General features: G+C 38.0%; 1 protein-coding gene across 1 annotated transcript in view; it reads right to left on the bottom strand.

Annotated features, from left to right (window-relative positions):
* The window catches only part of LOC110832120 (uncharacterized), a 271,825-nt gene that overhangs the window by 90,429 nt on the left and 164,623 nt on the right, over positions 1-16,773 (bottom strand). The window lies entirely within an intron of this gene.

Below are 16,773 nucleotides of genomic sequence, written 5' to 3'. Positions count from 1 at the left end.
CTCACAGGGACAAATGACCGTGATTAAAGGACCAACATTAGACTCTATCAAGAACGTCATGTACATGTTTGCTGGTTCTGTTTCATTCGAGTAAACAAGTAATGTAAAATTTATTAAATTTGCACATCTGTAGATTTACTGCACAACGCATCAAACTGAAGGCAAGGATAAAATTAAAATGAAAGTTCACCCCTGAGAAATGTCACCAAATATCATGGGTGAGCGGTTAGTACTCCTGTTTCATAATTGGGAGGCCTGTAGCTCAAATATCAATCCGAAGACTAGCTACCCTCACTGAGGTTTATCCTGGTTTGCCTCAGCCCCTCCAGGTAAATCCTGGAAAAGTATCTTACTTTAGGTAACCGACCACTTCCTTCTGCATCTTCTCCAATACATGATTCATTCGATCATCAAAACATTAGACGCTATTCCAAGTCCTTATTTTGTATAGCCCTGTCCTAGCAAAGTACCTCGCATATAAGCTAATAACATTTCTTAATTACTCATGTTATAAAAATTTGTTCGTTATAATAGGCGAAGCAGTAAAATGTAGTGATAACTTTCATAAGGGTAAGCCTATCCAATTAATTTTTAGCCAAACAATAGATCCTATTAATTATTTTATAGTCAAGACTTCTGCGAGTAAATCAGACCTAACTTACACTCCTGATTAAGAATATTACATTATCCTACCATCATGGCGGATATCAATATGTACAGTAATAGTTCCATCATTATTGCAGCTAGCATTTGAAGCTCTCATAATGACTAAAAGTGATGAAGTATTATCAGCTGATCATCCGTGACAATTTGTGATTTCCTTGTGTCAATTTCGGAAAATTTTCTTCCACATACGAGTCCCATTTCTGTACTAATACACTAATACTTAAGAAGCTATCAAAACAAATCATAAACAAACACAAATTAATATGAAAACATTATACACTCTCAAGAAAGCACAGAAGTTGACCTGACGTACAGAAAAATTTAAGTAACTTTTTGAAAGATGGCTCTCTTCTGTGATGTTCCGGCTTTATCAGGGAGATCCTGTTGTAAAGTCGGTAAGGGTCTACCAGAATACACAGCGCAACATCCCAGACGACAGCCAACTTCATATTCACAGCCGTCAGAAACTTAAATCTGACGTCACTAGTTTCCCTCAAGCAATTCCAGGGCAACCTATTAATTTCATTACTATACATTAATATATTGTGCAGGACAACTTTCTTAGCAAATAAATGAATTTATGGCTAATTTATCAACTTAATGTAGCCTGTACTTTTAGTAGTGTGCCTTTGCTACCAACATTATGAGACAGGATACTGAAATCAAAAATACTGTACGTATTAGTGCGAACGCATGACAATACCTGTCATGGTGTGCTCTTACAGAAAATGACAACAAGAAACAAGATCCAATTAACTTGCGAGCCTAAACTTCTTTTCTTAAAATAACCCGCCTCCGCGTGCTTCCTGATCTTTGAAATTATGTCAAAATAAAATCACCGATATATAACGAAAATAAATTAAATGTCCAATTGACGATTATAAGAGTTGGAAAAGCTATGGAGGCAAGTGGTAGACCATGGTGTTCTCTGGCAAAAAACAGTGATACTAGAGGAAAGCTGATAAATCCTCAAGACTCGAAATGCGGACCTCGAAGGCAAATGCTATCTTCTCGGTTTCGGTCTAGGAATACAATATTCGTTACATGACATTTGAGAGAAAGCCAATGTTATGAAGACGATCTCTGGTCATATTTTTGTTCTACCGATATCGAAAATAAATCATATATATAGTCGCAAGAATTAAATTAAGATTTCTTATCTCGTTTCCTCTCTATTTGTTGTCTTTCCTGCTTATTTTGTATTATTTTTCACATCGTTTCCACATGCAAGAGGGAAGATTCGCTTATAGGCCACTTAATTTATCTGTGGGGCATTTCAAGCTTCATCGTCCGTGTATACAGATAGGCGAAAACCTTTCTTTTCAACTTCTTCGAATGGGAACATGACTGGCCTATGTCACATCAACCGCTTACCTAAAGCTAATTCACACAAAACTGAAGGGAACAAATCTCAAGACGAATCAACCTCAGTCTAAGTAAATACACATTTGATAACGTGGAATTTAGATAGCTTGGGGTCCATTCGTCAGTATATTGCAATTCCTATAATGTAAACTAGACTCCTTGCAAAATAATATTTTATTGTAAATTTATGTGGATTTCCTTACGTTTTTTGAATTCAGTGACCACGATCGTTAATCTATCTGAATAGCCACTATTCCAATATCTGTACACAATAATTTCTACGCAACAATTCTACATTTCTTAAGATCTTCTTGCATCATTTCTTATACGACAATACGCAGCAACTTGCATACCTCAGGTAATGTTGCACACAAGATGCAGTGGTTGGAAATGTGATACGTTAGCATGGAATTTCTCTTTTAAGCTTAGTAACGATAAGCATTATGGACTCTTTATACAGAGAGAAAACGTCAGCTCCGTAAGTTAATGCGAGAAACTGAATCCTTGGGACCAACACATAATAAATCAAGACTTTGCGTCACTGTTATTCGTAAACATATCTCATTTTCTTAATTTTAGCATATTCGTTGTTTCAATATATATTTCAAAGGAATAATATTTTTTTAATAAGGACATTAACATTATTTCAAAAGTTACTTTCGCACAAGCTGTCATCTTAGTCATTCTAGCGTATATACCCTTTATTTCGAATACGGATTTGCAAATGAGACGCAGCAGTGGACAGCTGATGGACGATTTCTGTGACTCTTACACCACTTTGGTATCAACAAATGAGCGACAGCTCTGTAGGTTCTACTCATATATTCATAATACGTTGTTTTTGTAATAACTCAAAAACTTAATTACTTTTCAAAAATTCTGCGAAATTTGGATACAAACTACAGTTTATCTGTGGGCGTTACACGTGAAATTCACTTCAAGAAGAAAGAAGTAACTAAAGGGTTAAAATATTATTTTATTACTTAAAACAGGTGTGTGATGAGCTTAAAAATCTGTACACTTCCCCCAATATTGTCAGGGTGATTAAGTAAAGAAGAATGAGATGGGCGGGCCATGTAGCGCGCATGGATGGGACAAGAGGTGTGCACCGGGTACTGGTTGGGAAACCTGAGGGGAAGAGACCGCTGGGGAGACCTAGACGTAGATGGGAGAATAATCTCAGGCGGGATCTATGGGAAATAGGCGTTGAAGGAGACTGGATTCTATTGGCCTAGGACAGGATTCGGTGGAGGGCTTTGGTTAATTCGGTGATGAACCATCGGGTTCCGTAAGCCATGTATAGTTAGTTAGTTAGTTAGTGTGAATAAAAATACCTACAATTCGTTTAGGGACACAATGTAAATTACGGTAACACTAGCTGTAGCTTCGAGGCAGCGTCCCTTCGAAGCACGTAACAGTTCGAACTGCAAATAAATCATATCTTTTGCGAGTTTCACATAATTAAAAACAACAAAAATTCAAGAATAGGGTTTTTTATATGTGAGTCTCTTTTTCATCTCCTTTTTCTATTCACTGATTTTCATTTTCTATGTTAACAGTCGTTCATGTCATAACCGGCAATAAAATTCATAATACTATTTTCAGCGTGTTAAGAATAATGGTACATAATTTCCCTGAATCAATGTTACTGAAGTCGGGGATGTTCATTCTTGCTTTATAATGGAATTAATGCTCTTCTCACAGGCCTATCTCAAAACAAAGCACTTAATTTGAAAATACTAAAACAAGAAGTTAAAATTATCGTGATATAATTTATAACAGTGGAAACGCATGAAAGTATCTTCTTCTAAATCACAATGGCGGATAATCTTATAGTGCATTCAAGTTCCTTTCGTTCACGCGCCCGTATTCCTCTACGTCTGTTAGCTAGGATAATAAGTGCGCCTTTCTATTCTACAAAAAGTGATTTGTACCAACAGCCGTTTCATTGCTTGGCTACTATTACGTCCATATTTATACGCAATCTATTTTCGCGCCTATTACACAACTTGGCAACAGGATTAACAAAATTACTATTCAGTGTCATGGAGAAAATAATAGAGCACTGGATAATGAGAATAATCCTAAACAGGTTTATTCATAAGTCTATCATAATAGCCTGAATAAGCAATTTCATTATTTGAGCAGGTCTATGGTTTATTACAATAAGGCAATGAGTGGATTCTTTTTATGTAAATTGTAATCTACCTAGTTCTCAAACAGTTGATTTGCTTTTCGTTTTGCTTGTGTAGTAATGCGTTTAACGTGGCTACTCCATGAATGCACCAAAGCAAGGGGAAAAACCTCAGATCCAGTTTTTGCGGCAATAGGATCGGTGAGTCAGTGACAGTTTAAAAAATGGCAGTTCACTGCGGTAATAAATTTGAGTCACGAGATAATTTTAGTATTGACTGGCGATATTTAGAATTAAAATAGAGGCGTAGTAAATGAGTTTAGGTTTAGGGACATATTGATCAGCGTACCCGGAACAACAGAAAAATCAGCAGTGACAAAAACTTATGTGAAACGAGCATCTGTGTTGACTTAAGACTCACGCAAAAACATTTTATTCTAGCAGAATTGGGGCACATGTGGACTCCTGTTTAGTAACATCTTTATTTACTTTTCCCTTCGTGGAATGTATCATTTTAACACGAACATTTACCTTGACTTTCAAAATATGTTATAGATAAATTGTACTTTCAAAACATGTGGGTTTATGGCAAGCAATTTCATCCATAAATGAGAAATATTAAGCAATGCTTGGACTAGAAATAATGAAAACCGAAGAAGAAATTTATGACGCCACATAGTGGTGTTCCATTTCCTAAGAGCTAATGTATTACAATGAAACCTTCGTGTCTGATATCTTCTTTCTTGCTTAGGTGTGAGATCGGTTTCTGCACAGCCATTTGTTTAACGAGGCATGCACATTTTAAGCGTGAAGAGAATCATCTTGTATTCAACAGTCAAGAGGACAATGAAAAACACCATACATTGTTCTGCACGACCAGTCCTTATTTTATTGTCACCAAGGCGATAAAACTAAGAGAGTAAATTACACGGCTTTTACCTATTCCATCACGTGCACACATTAACACATTTATTTTGGGTCCGTTTTAAAAAGAAATTCACCATCTTACAGAAATAATAGCACAGACTAATAATAATAAGCCTACATAGTAACTACCTAATTATGCGCATGTTCACGCACCAACTAAATAAATAATTAAATAAACTAACAATGGCGTAAGGAGTTAATGACTTTTTAGATTTGAGGCTTTCGCAGCGACGTAAGTACACTTTCTAGCCTAGAGGCAGTTGGGGCAGATCTACATGAAAGTTTGGAGCTGATCAAGATATGGCGAACAAGAGGTAAAATAGGTGAAGCTGTGAAATCAAAACTTAATACAGTGTTTTGTCGAAATAATGGTTATGCGACAATATGCAAAATAAACGACATCCTAAGCGGATATGAAGCTACACTGGGAGAAGATGAACCAGCGTTAAACAGCAATTATTTAACCCTCATAAAATATGCTCCGTTGACGTCGTGCGATGTCGAAAGGAGCTTCTCAAATTACAAGACCATACTGAGCGATAATCGAAGAAGTTTTCCATTTGAGACCTTGAAAATGCGCATTGTTATATAGTGTAATACTGCCAAGAAAGAAAAATGAAGAAATGTACGTAATATTTTGAATTTTGTTCATTTATATATGTAATTAATGAGTTTGATATGCATGTGAGGCTCTTCTTTTAAATTTATTTTCTTTTTATAAGAGTACGTATTCTCAACATCTGATTCTGATCCATAACGAGGTATTTACAACTTAAAGCGACTGAGGGTTTTGATTAAAATTGCTAGGAAATCGAGTAATGTAATAGTTGTATATGCAAATGTAAATAAATGACATGATTGAAATACAAAACTCTTTTTTTAATTTTAGCGAATATTTTCTCATAACAAATTAGGCCATATTTTGCCTTTTTTGGGTCATATTTAGCTATTTTTTGGGGCATATTTGCATGCATATTTCTCCTTTTTTACGTCATGAACATACGAACCCTACTCATAAGTCTGAGCATCTGCCGCGTTTGAATCACAGGCTGAAAGACGTCAAAAGTACGAGTGTGGACTAGCTTCTAACAGCATAGTGTCATTTCATTAATATCAATTCAGCGCAGCGCGTACGGACAGAAGCACAAGGCTCAGCAGGTATGACGCGGATGATCATAAAATCTGAACTTCATTGTCAAACCACGAACCTTAGCCAGATCCGTGAACTAAAATTACTTATATCCTTATACAGTTACACCTATAGGTCTGCCATTAAAATGTAATAAAACAGACAATCAAAATAAAAATGTAATCATCCAATTAACAAGATTTTCAACAATTACATTTCTATTATTCCTGAGTGAAGTGTGTTTCTTATATCCGCGAGGTTCTTTAGACGAGCCTTCACATTCTAGTGTCTACTGCCTCCACATTACCTTTTCAAAACCTCCGTCGTGTTCAAGATCCCTGAAGTAACACGTCAGCCTTCAATTATTTGAAGTTACAGTAAACGTCTCATTAAATCTGCATCGTAGGATTAGAATAGAGATAATGCAATGAAAACATTTTGCACGCTACGTAGGAAGAAGAGAGAGATAACTGAATGTGGGAAGGTGAAAATAAGAATGATAATACAGTCTTATTAAATCAGGACACAGGTAAACCTTGACTTGTTGAATAAGTTCAAGGTCGAAAAATGAAAATATGTGCTCCTGATCACTGACTTGTATTGCTAGCGGCTCGTAGGCCGAAACGGCTCCGAGAAACATTCTCTCGCGTTCAACAGGGCCTGTGGTTTTAAAAAAAACATAAAATGATAATATCGGCGTTCTTTGTAATAGGCTTGTGAATGAAATTTTCATGTTATGATATTGTTACACATGAGCGTAGAAAACCGGTCTGAATAAATTATTGTTATTGTAAATCCAATAGCGGGCAGAGGGAGGGACCTATATCATTTAATGAAAGGCATTTTCTCCATCGGTGCAAACACATTCCTGCAGGCTGAGATGAGACCTCACCCAGTATTCAACATCAGTCTGGTTAAACCACATACAGTGTATCCTTTGTTCGTGTTCTACAGCTCAAAATGTCTCCGCACTGTGCGAATTGAACACATGGTCTTTTGAGCTGTTTCAAATATTTAAAAACAAAAGACATACAGACATGAGTTACACCGTTAGAAGGCGAAATTTTACTTTTTTATATACCAAGGGTTAATTAACAAACAGATGTAAAAGGGCATAGTGTCCGTTCACTTGGTAGTCCAGTGAGAAACTCAAAGCACTCGTGCGCCACAATCTACTAACGCCATTATTCTCACTTCAATAAATAACAAGAAGACACGCTCCCACTTGGATATCGGCAATGTTGTCGCTTCTTTTCAACTGAGCAGTCAAAGTGACTGTAAACAGGCAACATTCCTGAGTGTAACAGACGTTTGTTGAGACTCCATCAGAGCTTCTAAGCAAGAAAACAAAACTTCCAACAACCTTCTTGCGGAAAAGAGGAAAATAAAAGTGAAATGACGGCAGATTTGTGAAGGTACTAAAATAAGAAATGAAACATAACTTAAAACACAAGACCATAAGAAATCAACCTGTCGATGACGTGACATACATATTAAGAAACCGTATTATTCTTCAACCGCTCTTCTAAAGTTTAAACGTGAACTGAAACTACGAAACATCGTATTTCTATTGCTAGTTGTCCATAATGTGCAAAACACATTAATATTCTACTATAAACAGTTTATTAAATTTCTCATGACATATAAAGAAGTAAATGAGCCGGGATAGCTCAGTCAGTATAGTGACTCGCTACGGGTTGGACGGCCGGGGTTTGATCCCCGACGGGGGCAGATGATTTTTCCTCTAGCCTCTGCGTCCAGAGCGGCTCTGGGGTCCACCCAGCCTCCTCTACAGTGGGTACCGGGGTCCTTTCCCGGGGGTAAAGCCGGCCGGGGCGTGATTCCGACCACTCACCCCCATCTAGTGCCGAGGTCAAGGAAGAGAGGAGCTATACCTCCACTCACCCCAAGCGCCTTTACGCCACGTAGCGGGACAAACTTTACTTTACTTTACTTTATAAAAAGCAAAATATGCATACGAAACTGCGTTCGCTTTGAACCAGGCCGCTTTTAAAATAGGCAGAGTTTCTCCCTTAATGTTATAAGTGCTTCGACAAAATTCTCGTGAAAATATTTCAGATTAGATGAAACTTTATTTTCACATTACCTTCGATTTACAATGAATTATCATTGATCTAAAATATCTCAGCGTACATAACTCACCAGTTTTAAAGAGCCGCGGGGCAAGTTTTGCTTTCTATACCATTTCTGAACCCGCGCCGTAGCAATAGTAGCAGATTGACATTGAATTAGTTAAAAGCTATTTCTCTAATAAGACCGACAAAGAATATGGCTGTTTTCTGGGTTCTAATATTGTGTCGTCTGGTAAGAGTTCATCGACGTTTCAGATGTACTTCCTGCTTCCATTATCAGGACGATAATAGAACATACATGGCTCAACAACCTAGAAGATAGTCATCTTATAAACTGCACAGCGTAACACGCCTTTCCCATCTTATCTTCATTTTCTTATCATCCTAATATTTGATAAAGAGTACAAATTATGAAGCTCCTCATTATTTCATGATCTTTATCTCTTCTGGTCCACATATTCTCTTCGAAATTTAAAAATATTCCCTCGAAGAAAACACACGTCTTCATTACTAATATAAAGTTCATTATTCTGTTATGAAAAATAATCGCAATTTATTCTAAGTTCTGAGACTCTAAAGAAACCTACAAAATGCAAGCTGCGGGCTAAAGTAACTGGTACCACTGTGCTTTAAAATGTTGAGGCCTTTGAGTGTTAACACTGGCTACGTAGTCTCACATTGATTGACAAAATGGTTAATAATCTTTGTTACTCCTGCATTAAGATGAGTGATTATTACTGACCGACATATCAATTAGAACAATAATTACAAGAACAGAATGCAATAAATATAACCCATGACGAAACTCAGTTTCTTTCGTAAAACAAATGGACGTAGGACTTGGCTGCTAATAACAAAATGCATTACAATCGCCTTACATTTTGTTTCACCGCATTGCTTCAGTTGGTTCCAGGTCTTACAGTCCCAACCCACTGCCAGTCCAAGAAATGAAGTTAAACAATAAATATCTCAAGACGTCTCATGCAGGCTTTACATTGATGCCATAATCATCATACTTTTTTATTTACAATTCATTAGATTCAACTCATTCAACAATCCAATTGTCCGTGAATAAAAGGTAAAATATCTCTTGAACCTGTCTCTTAAGAATGACTTCTAAGAGAAATCCCTCGCTACCATTCTACACGTCACCATCACCTGTAGCAAATAAATTTAAGAGTTTTCGTTTTTGTCCCTTCCAGAAAGAACTATTCATTTCAACCCTCTTAACAATCCTCCACCTTAATTTTTATTTCCAGCTCCGCCTCGTGTACAAATCCAATGATCCTTGACACTTCTTCAATTCTACTTCATAGCAAAATGACTGAGATACATGAGGTTAAATTCTGGCTGGACCAACTTCTATAATAGCTTCATCAGCAGCATCCTAACAGCTACAGTTAATCCCCTTTGTTACAATTTGTTGCTGTGAAACGTTTACCGTTCATACCATCGCTTTTCTGGTTTAAAAAAACATCCTAAATAAGATTGTATTAATAAAACAGACCGTAATTATAACAGAATGTAAGAAACACGCCTAACTATAGAATAATGAACTTTCCCGAAAACAAAGTAGTCAAGAAACGTAGCGTAAGATGAGCAATAGCTAAAGTACGGTCTCAGTGACCTGATGATGACCGGTTTTGGTTGAAACATGTAGTTCAATACCAACGAACAATTTAATGCAGTGTAAAGTGTGTGACAGAAGTGACAGCGATAATACAGTAGAGAACACAACAGCAACGCACAGGGATGCTACATTACAGAGTACACACACGTAGATGCAATTTTTATGCAACTAGGAAAGTATTAATAATAAAGATCACGGTTCCGGAGAATTTGACGTAAATACGTCTATACAGAAAAGAAGTTTATATATTGGCTTTATTCTAAATATTTCCTTTATACATGCTTTACATTTGAGATAAGTTTGATTTAGACATTGATTATTCAACTTCAATTAGTTACGCTTAAAATGGGTCTGTGGTAGCTGAATGTAATGTAATGTAATTTAATGTAATGTAAGGTAATGTAATGTTTTATAGGTAATAACAATGCTAATAAACAGATTACGTTTCCTAGGTAACAATAATGCCGAGTAAACAATTGACGTTTCCTAGGTAACAACAATGCCGAGTAAACACGACGTTCCCTAGGTAACCAAGTTACACTTTTTCGTTCCACTTTTTTGCCGAATGACCCTTCCTTATAGACGTATTTACGTCAAAAGTCTCTGCTAGGACTAAATATAGATCTCTTAAGTAAACGGGTTACGGGAAACGAAGATAACATTTTCCTAGCTCTTCATTTTCTTATAAGAAACATCCACTGCGATAAGTAAATTTTAGTGCTACAAAGTTCCCTCGGTTAAATGTCCTATCGGTAAAAGAGGCATGTACCTGAATGTTAAATATATTCGTTTAATGGGATATCTCTAAACTGTAACACAAGTGACATAAACCACTGTTGCAATGCAGAAACATGAGTCTTTCAGGAGAAGACGAAGGAAGTTTCTCTTTCCAGTTATATGGAGTTTCCCTTAGTCTGCTCATTATTTCTTCATTTCCTGCAGGGGTTGATTCACCTCCTGTCACATACAGTGCCACTGTTTCCCTTACACTCCATTTCCCCCCATAAATTTCCACCCCTCTCCAACAGGGTAAAACAGTTGGAACCTAAAGGATTATACGCTACGGTGTCTGATTTATTCTTCACTCTCAAAACTCAACCCTGGTTGAAGGTAAATCGAGCAATAATCGAATATTACAACAGACATATACTAGCCCTTTAAAGCACAGTGGTAACTGTATTTACCACATGCTTTAGGTTGCCATTTAACAACTCTTCATTCTGCCCACAGAGTGTATTTACTCGTTTCTTACCATTCTTAGATCAAACATCATCATCTGATTTTTGTAATGAAGAATTATTGTGTTCCGTTTGATGTAGGTATCAAAATTCTTATTATTATTTACAGGAGCTCCGGCTTCAAATTAATTTCAAGGTTTAGTGAAAAGTGTGAGGAGCGTGCTTTTGTCATTCCATTTTATCCTCTCCTCGCTTCTCTTTTGTTCTCTCTTCGGCTTCAACGACTTAAGGACTGTTATAATGACAAGGAGGCATTTCCTAAAGTTTATACTGAATTTCAGAAAATCGGTCGGTCTTTTACATTGAAATGAGATTAACGCAAGGAAGCGGACAAACACAATCTATAACTCGCTAGCAAGTATCCTTCGGAACCCTAAAAGGATTTAAAGTTTATTTCTAAGTTCTCTTTAAATCACTTGAATTATGAGTACGAATATATACCACATTTGTAATTCCTACAAAGAACAAGACAGCAGTTTATATTGACCAAGAAAAGAAATTTTTCTTGGTTAATTATGACCTACGAGAGGCCCTGTGAGACCAAATCTGCCAGGTAATTAACTCGTATTTACAGGAAAGTAACATCTCCGGAAAATATTCCGCTAACCAACGCCACAGAGCAGAGTTTTTCTTGAGAAGGCACTACAGTACTCGCTAAACTGCTCAATAAATTCTCCGCCTTTCATGAAAACCTAACACACATTACAGTGTTCACAAGAGCCCTTCCCCCATTACCACTCCTCTCAGCCAGACATATCCAGTCCAAGCCCTCACACATTATTCCTATAAGATGGATTTTAATATTATCCTTCCACCTAACTCCGAAGTGGTCGCTACCTTCAGGTTTCAAGACTACAATTATATTTGAATTTTTCTTCTCTCTCGTCCGTGCTAACTTAAATGCGCCGCCCACCGAAGTCCTTTTCATCTTCCTTAATTTGAACCTAATATTTACTTAGTGAAGAGTAGAAACTAAGAAACCAATGTTAGATGGGCCTATACATTTTGCTTAAGAATTGAGTTATCTTGTTCTCATTATCATGAGTACCAATATTTAATAAAATTCATACTTCGGAGCAAACATGCCGTCAGATAGGCAGTTTAAATGGAGTTTCGTTATTAGAAGAATAATTAACTTTCAACAGCTATTGTTAAATTCAAAATCTTGCTAGCATTTCTTAGGAGTATACGCCTAGGTAATTTAATTAACATTACTGACGTCTTTCCAGTCTCCATCGTCATTTTTCTCTGTCATACTATCCTTCTACTTCTCCTTGGATTCCTTTCATCCATCCAATTCTCATTTCTCCTTTTGTCCATCCCGGTGATATCCACTCCAGCACTTGTCCGGGACGTCTGTTGTCTGCCATTGTGTGTACGTATCCGTCCTACAAAAACTCGTTTTTGCATCATCCAAAAACAGGATTATTTAAACCTATTTTCTCTCACTATTTCAACGCCGCATTCAAAATATAGTGAAAATGATTATCGCGCTACTGCAGACCACAGTTCAGCGACCTCGACTGTTATTTATTCCTTCTCCCTCTTTCTCTTAATGTGTCTGCACGCACCAGCAGGAAAGCTTGTGTGTTGACTCTGATTTCGGGATTCCTCCTCTAACATAGCGATTCAACTTCCGTTCAAATCCAAAGTCTCCCAGTTTATACAGTACTGTTCCCTCTCCCCTTAGCAAAGCCACCCCCTTCAATCCGACCTCTTCCTCTTCGCTTGGTCCATCCTACCGAAAGTTTCTTCCGGCTAACGTTATCTCGACTTTCCGCCATCTTCTCCTCAAAAAATTCCTATTCTGGCAGTTCTTCATCCGGGTATCTCTCCCGCTCTTATTTCTACAACGACTTCCTGTTTCCGGTTCTCTTCCTGTTCTATCGTAGGGTCCTTTTCAACGTCAAAGAAAATCTTTTCTTTTCAGCAGGATATGTTTGCCTTTCTGATACTGCGGCCATATTTGATGACGTAATGGAATCCAGATAGTAATTCCTTTTCTGGTTGGCTCCGCAAAGGCGCTCCGTTTTCTAGAAAGTAACATCGTCAGCTACGAAGCTGTAAACAAGGCTTTCTCTAACTTACTTTACGAGAGAAAACATTCAACAAATTTGCAAGATAAGCACTAACCACTATTTATATTTCGTGTTGATAGTTTGTTAATTTCATAGCATTCTCCTTACCTGGTTTTTCTTTGCGGACATAATACGAGGTGCGATCGGAAAGTTTCAAGACTGTGTCAATAGCGGGCGAACCGGATGTAGTACGAGTTTCTGCCTTTATGGGGTGCGGCCTACATTCATAGTGAATCAGTGTGCCAGCCGGCATCATCGAATTAGCATTTGTTTCTTAGTTACGGGCGTTTTGGTAGTGCATTACACCGACCCTCCTGCGATTTCGGAATGGCGGATTTCCATGAACAAATCAAATTTTGCCAAAGACTTGCCAAAACGGCTACGGAAACCTATGAAATGCTAAAGCAAGCATTTGGGCAGTCCGCAATGGGTCGTGCACAAACTTTTGTGTGGCATTCAAGTTTTAAAAATGGCCGAACCTCTGTCGATGATGACGAGCGTTCTGGACGACCATCTTCGAGCACAACGCCCGAAAATGTTACGAAGATTCGGCAGGCCATTCACGAAGATCGACGTCGTACCATCAACGACTTGTGCGACATTGTTGGGTTAGGCTATGGGACCTGTCAGCTGATTCTAAAGGACGGAAGCGGCCGTCAAAGTGGCGCAACCACAACTGGCTGCTGCATCATGACAACGCGCCAGCGCACACCGCCCTCAAAGTTCGGCAGTTTTTGGCCTCAAACACCATGGCCGTCATCCCGCACCCTCCTTATTCGCTGGATTTAGCTCCGTGTGACTTCTTCCTCTTCCCAAAGATGAAAATTCAGCTAAAGGGAAGGAGATTTGAGACGATAGAAGAGATTCAGGCAAAATCGCAGATGGTGCTTGACAGGCTGACAAAGAAAGATTTCCAGGGATGCTTCCAGGCTTGGCAGAGGCGCTGGGATCGTTGTGTTCACTCCCAGGGGAACTACTTCGAGGGTGATGGATGAATTTAATACCTGAGATAAGTGTACGGGTTTTTATAGGCGCAGTCTAGAAACTTTCCGATCGCACCTCGTACGGTTTAATAAGTCAAGAAATGTACGCCAGCGTTGCAATTGTTTCGCTTATGTTCTGCTTTTTCTTTTAGGCTCTAATTTCGCGAATGCAGACTTATAAACAGCGTAGTACTAACGGAACGGACTCTCAAGGACACTCAACATTAAATTTTATCAAAATCACACCAATGGTTCTCGAGTTATGAAATGACAGCATGGAACTCACTTCATTTATCTCCAAAGCTGTGCGACTTTTTGTAGTGAAATCCAGAAGGTTATGATGGACTGGACATGTAGCACACACGGAGGACGGCAAGGGGTGCATACAAAATTTTAGCAGGAAATCCTTCCGGTAAACGACCACTGGGCAGACCAAGAACGATATGGGAGGATAATATCAAGATGGATCTTAGGGAAGTGGGCTGGAAAATTGATGAAGTTGGCTCAGGATCGTGTCCGGTGACGGGCTTTGGTGTTGGACCTGCTTGTTGTGCTACCAATGATTTGGTTAGTTAATTAGTATGGGAGATATTCGTGCCTTATGTACTCACGTCGCTTGGTCTGAGAGCCTTGCAGACAGACAATCTCGTCCAGCTAGTGGTAGCTTTTGGAAACTTCTATCAGCAGGTGGACCTAAATAAAGACTTTGTTCCACGAGACTGAGCATACACTGCCATCTAGTGAAAGAATGCTAAACTATCTTCACTTTTTTACTCTGTTTTTCGAGAACAAAGAGCGAGGAAGATAATGACCCAGTTCACTCGACATGCGCTCGCGATTGCGCAATCAAATTGTTATGACGTCATTCCCACACAACAAAAGATGTGGATGGTGGATGAAAGGAGGTGGGGTTAAAAGGGTTATGAAAATATCAGAGTCGGTACAACGTCGGAAAATGGCCGACCAAATTGAGTTAAATTACGTACTTGGAAAGGAGATGAAACAAGACTCCAAGAGAAACGTTTGAGGTTCAAAGAACACTGTTATTCAATGGTGACACAAGATAAATGTAAATTAAACAATAATAATAACAATAATAACAGATCATATCATCATCTTCATGCTTATTTTTATAATAATCCAGATAAATCTACAAAAATATAAACCCTGTCCCTCTATAAACTACACAGTAGTAGTAGTAGTAGTAGTAGTAGTAATAGTAACAACAACAACAATAATAGCATCGTCAACATCTTATACAAATTTACTCTCCGTTTAAAGTCGTTGGTGTTTTGTTATTGAAAAGTATTTTCTGAACAATTTCAAAAATAAACTGCTTATGAAAATGTTTTTCTGGCAGTAGAGGGATTCATCACAAATTAAAAGTTTTACTTTTGAGAGCTATTAACAAAGGCTGTCTCTTCCAATAACGAATACAAGTAAACTGTTATTGCTCTAATATAAGTACAGTACAAGGAAGATCCTATGTGCAAGGTCACAATGACGTAGTGGGTCTTAATAAAGAGGGAGACTGTTATCAAAAATTGTTGCGTAGACGGATTATAAACCGAAAGGTCATAATGACATTGAAGTTTAACGGACTTCCAGCTGCTTTTTTCCCCACACATCTCACGGATTTGACAGTTTACAAACGACAGCTATGAGCTTTCACGTAAATGTTTATTTCATTCGCTAAATGTGTGTAAACATCTTTTCCGAAAATACTGTCTATCGTAGCGCGGGAAGTGTTTTTGCCTCAGTCAGATTTCCAGATGTAAGACCTCCGTACGCATGGCAAAAGCGTATTTTGTTAAGTTCGTGCTACCAGAGCGGTGTTTCGAGTTGCAGAGAAAATCTTTTAAAGGAAAGTTAGCGGGAAGAATATTCACAACAAAGATGCCAAGAAAAAACAACAGCCTTGCAGGAGTTTAGGCATAAACACCTCCAGGGCGCGAATCCGCAGAGAGAGGCAGCAGGGACCAGATTCTGAGGAAGTCTAGGAATTCAGAGAAGTATCGACTTGCTGTAGAACAGTGCACAGGCAGGTCCAGCAAGACTGGCAGTAACTTGGGACTTGGGACTTGAAACTTTGAAGAAAGTGTAGCGCAAAGCGAATTAAAGTTTAGCAAATGACTGTAGTTACATCACACATATTTTTGTTATGTCATATATGCAAAGGGGACACGTTTCGTGTCGATAGAGATTTTTTTCAAAATTGTATATTACTTATTAAGTAGGGGAAACCGGGTCTAGTTGGCTACAGAGATAAGTTGGCACACTGTTAATAACTCATTCCGTCGTTTGTACTGTACCAGCTTATTCGTTACACTACTGTAAATCAAAATTTCAATAATATCTAAAACGAAAATGATGTTTAATCATTTTGGCCTTCATGCAAATACGATTCAAAGCATAGATAATACATTTGATGAAACCTGTGCCAGTAGCATTTCATATTTCAAGCGTTTGAAATTATTTTCAATTTAAAATCATAACCAAAATAGTAATAGTGAAATTCTGGGAACTGCGA

Source organism: Zootermopsis nevadensis, unplaced genomic scaffold, assembly GCF_977971745.1.
Source record: "Zootermopsis nevadensis isolate Lab colony 2312 unplaced genomic scaffold, Znev_1.0 Znev_ptg000001l, whole genome shotgun sequence".
Classification (NCBI taxonomy): domain Eukaryota; kingdom Metazoa; phylum Arthropoda; class Insecta; order Blattodea; family Termopsidae; genus Zootermopsis; species Zootermopsis nevadensis.
This window is presented reverse-complemented; position numbering and strand designations above follow the sequence as displayed.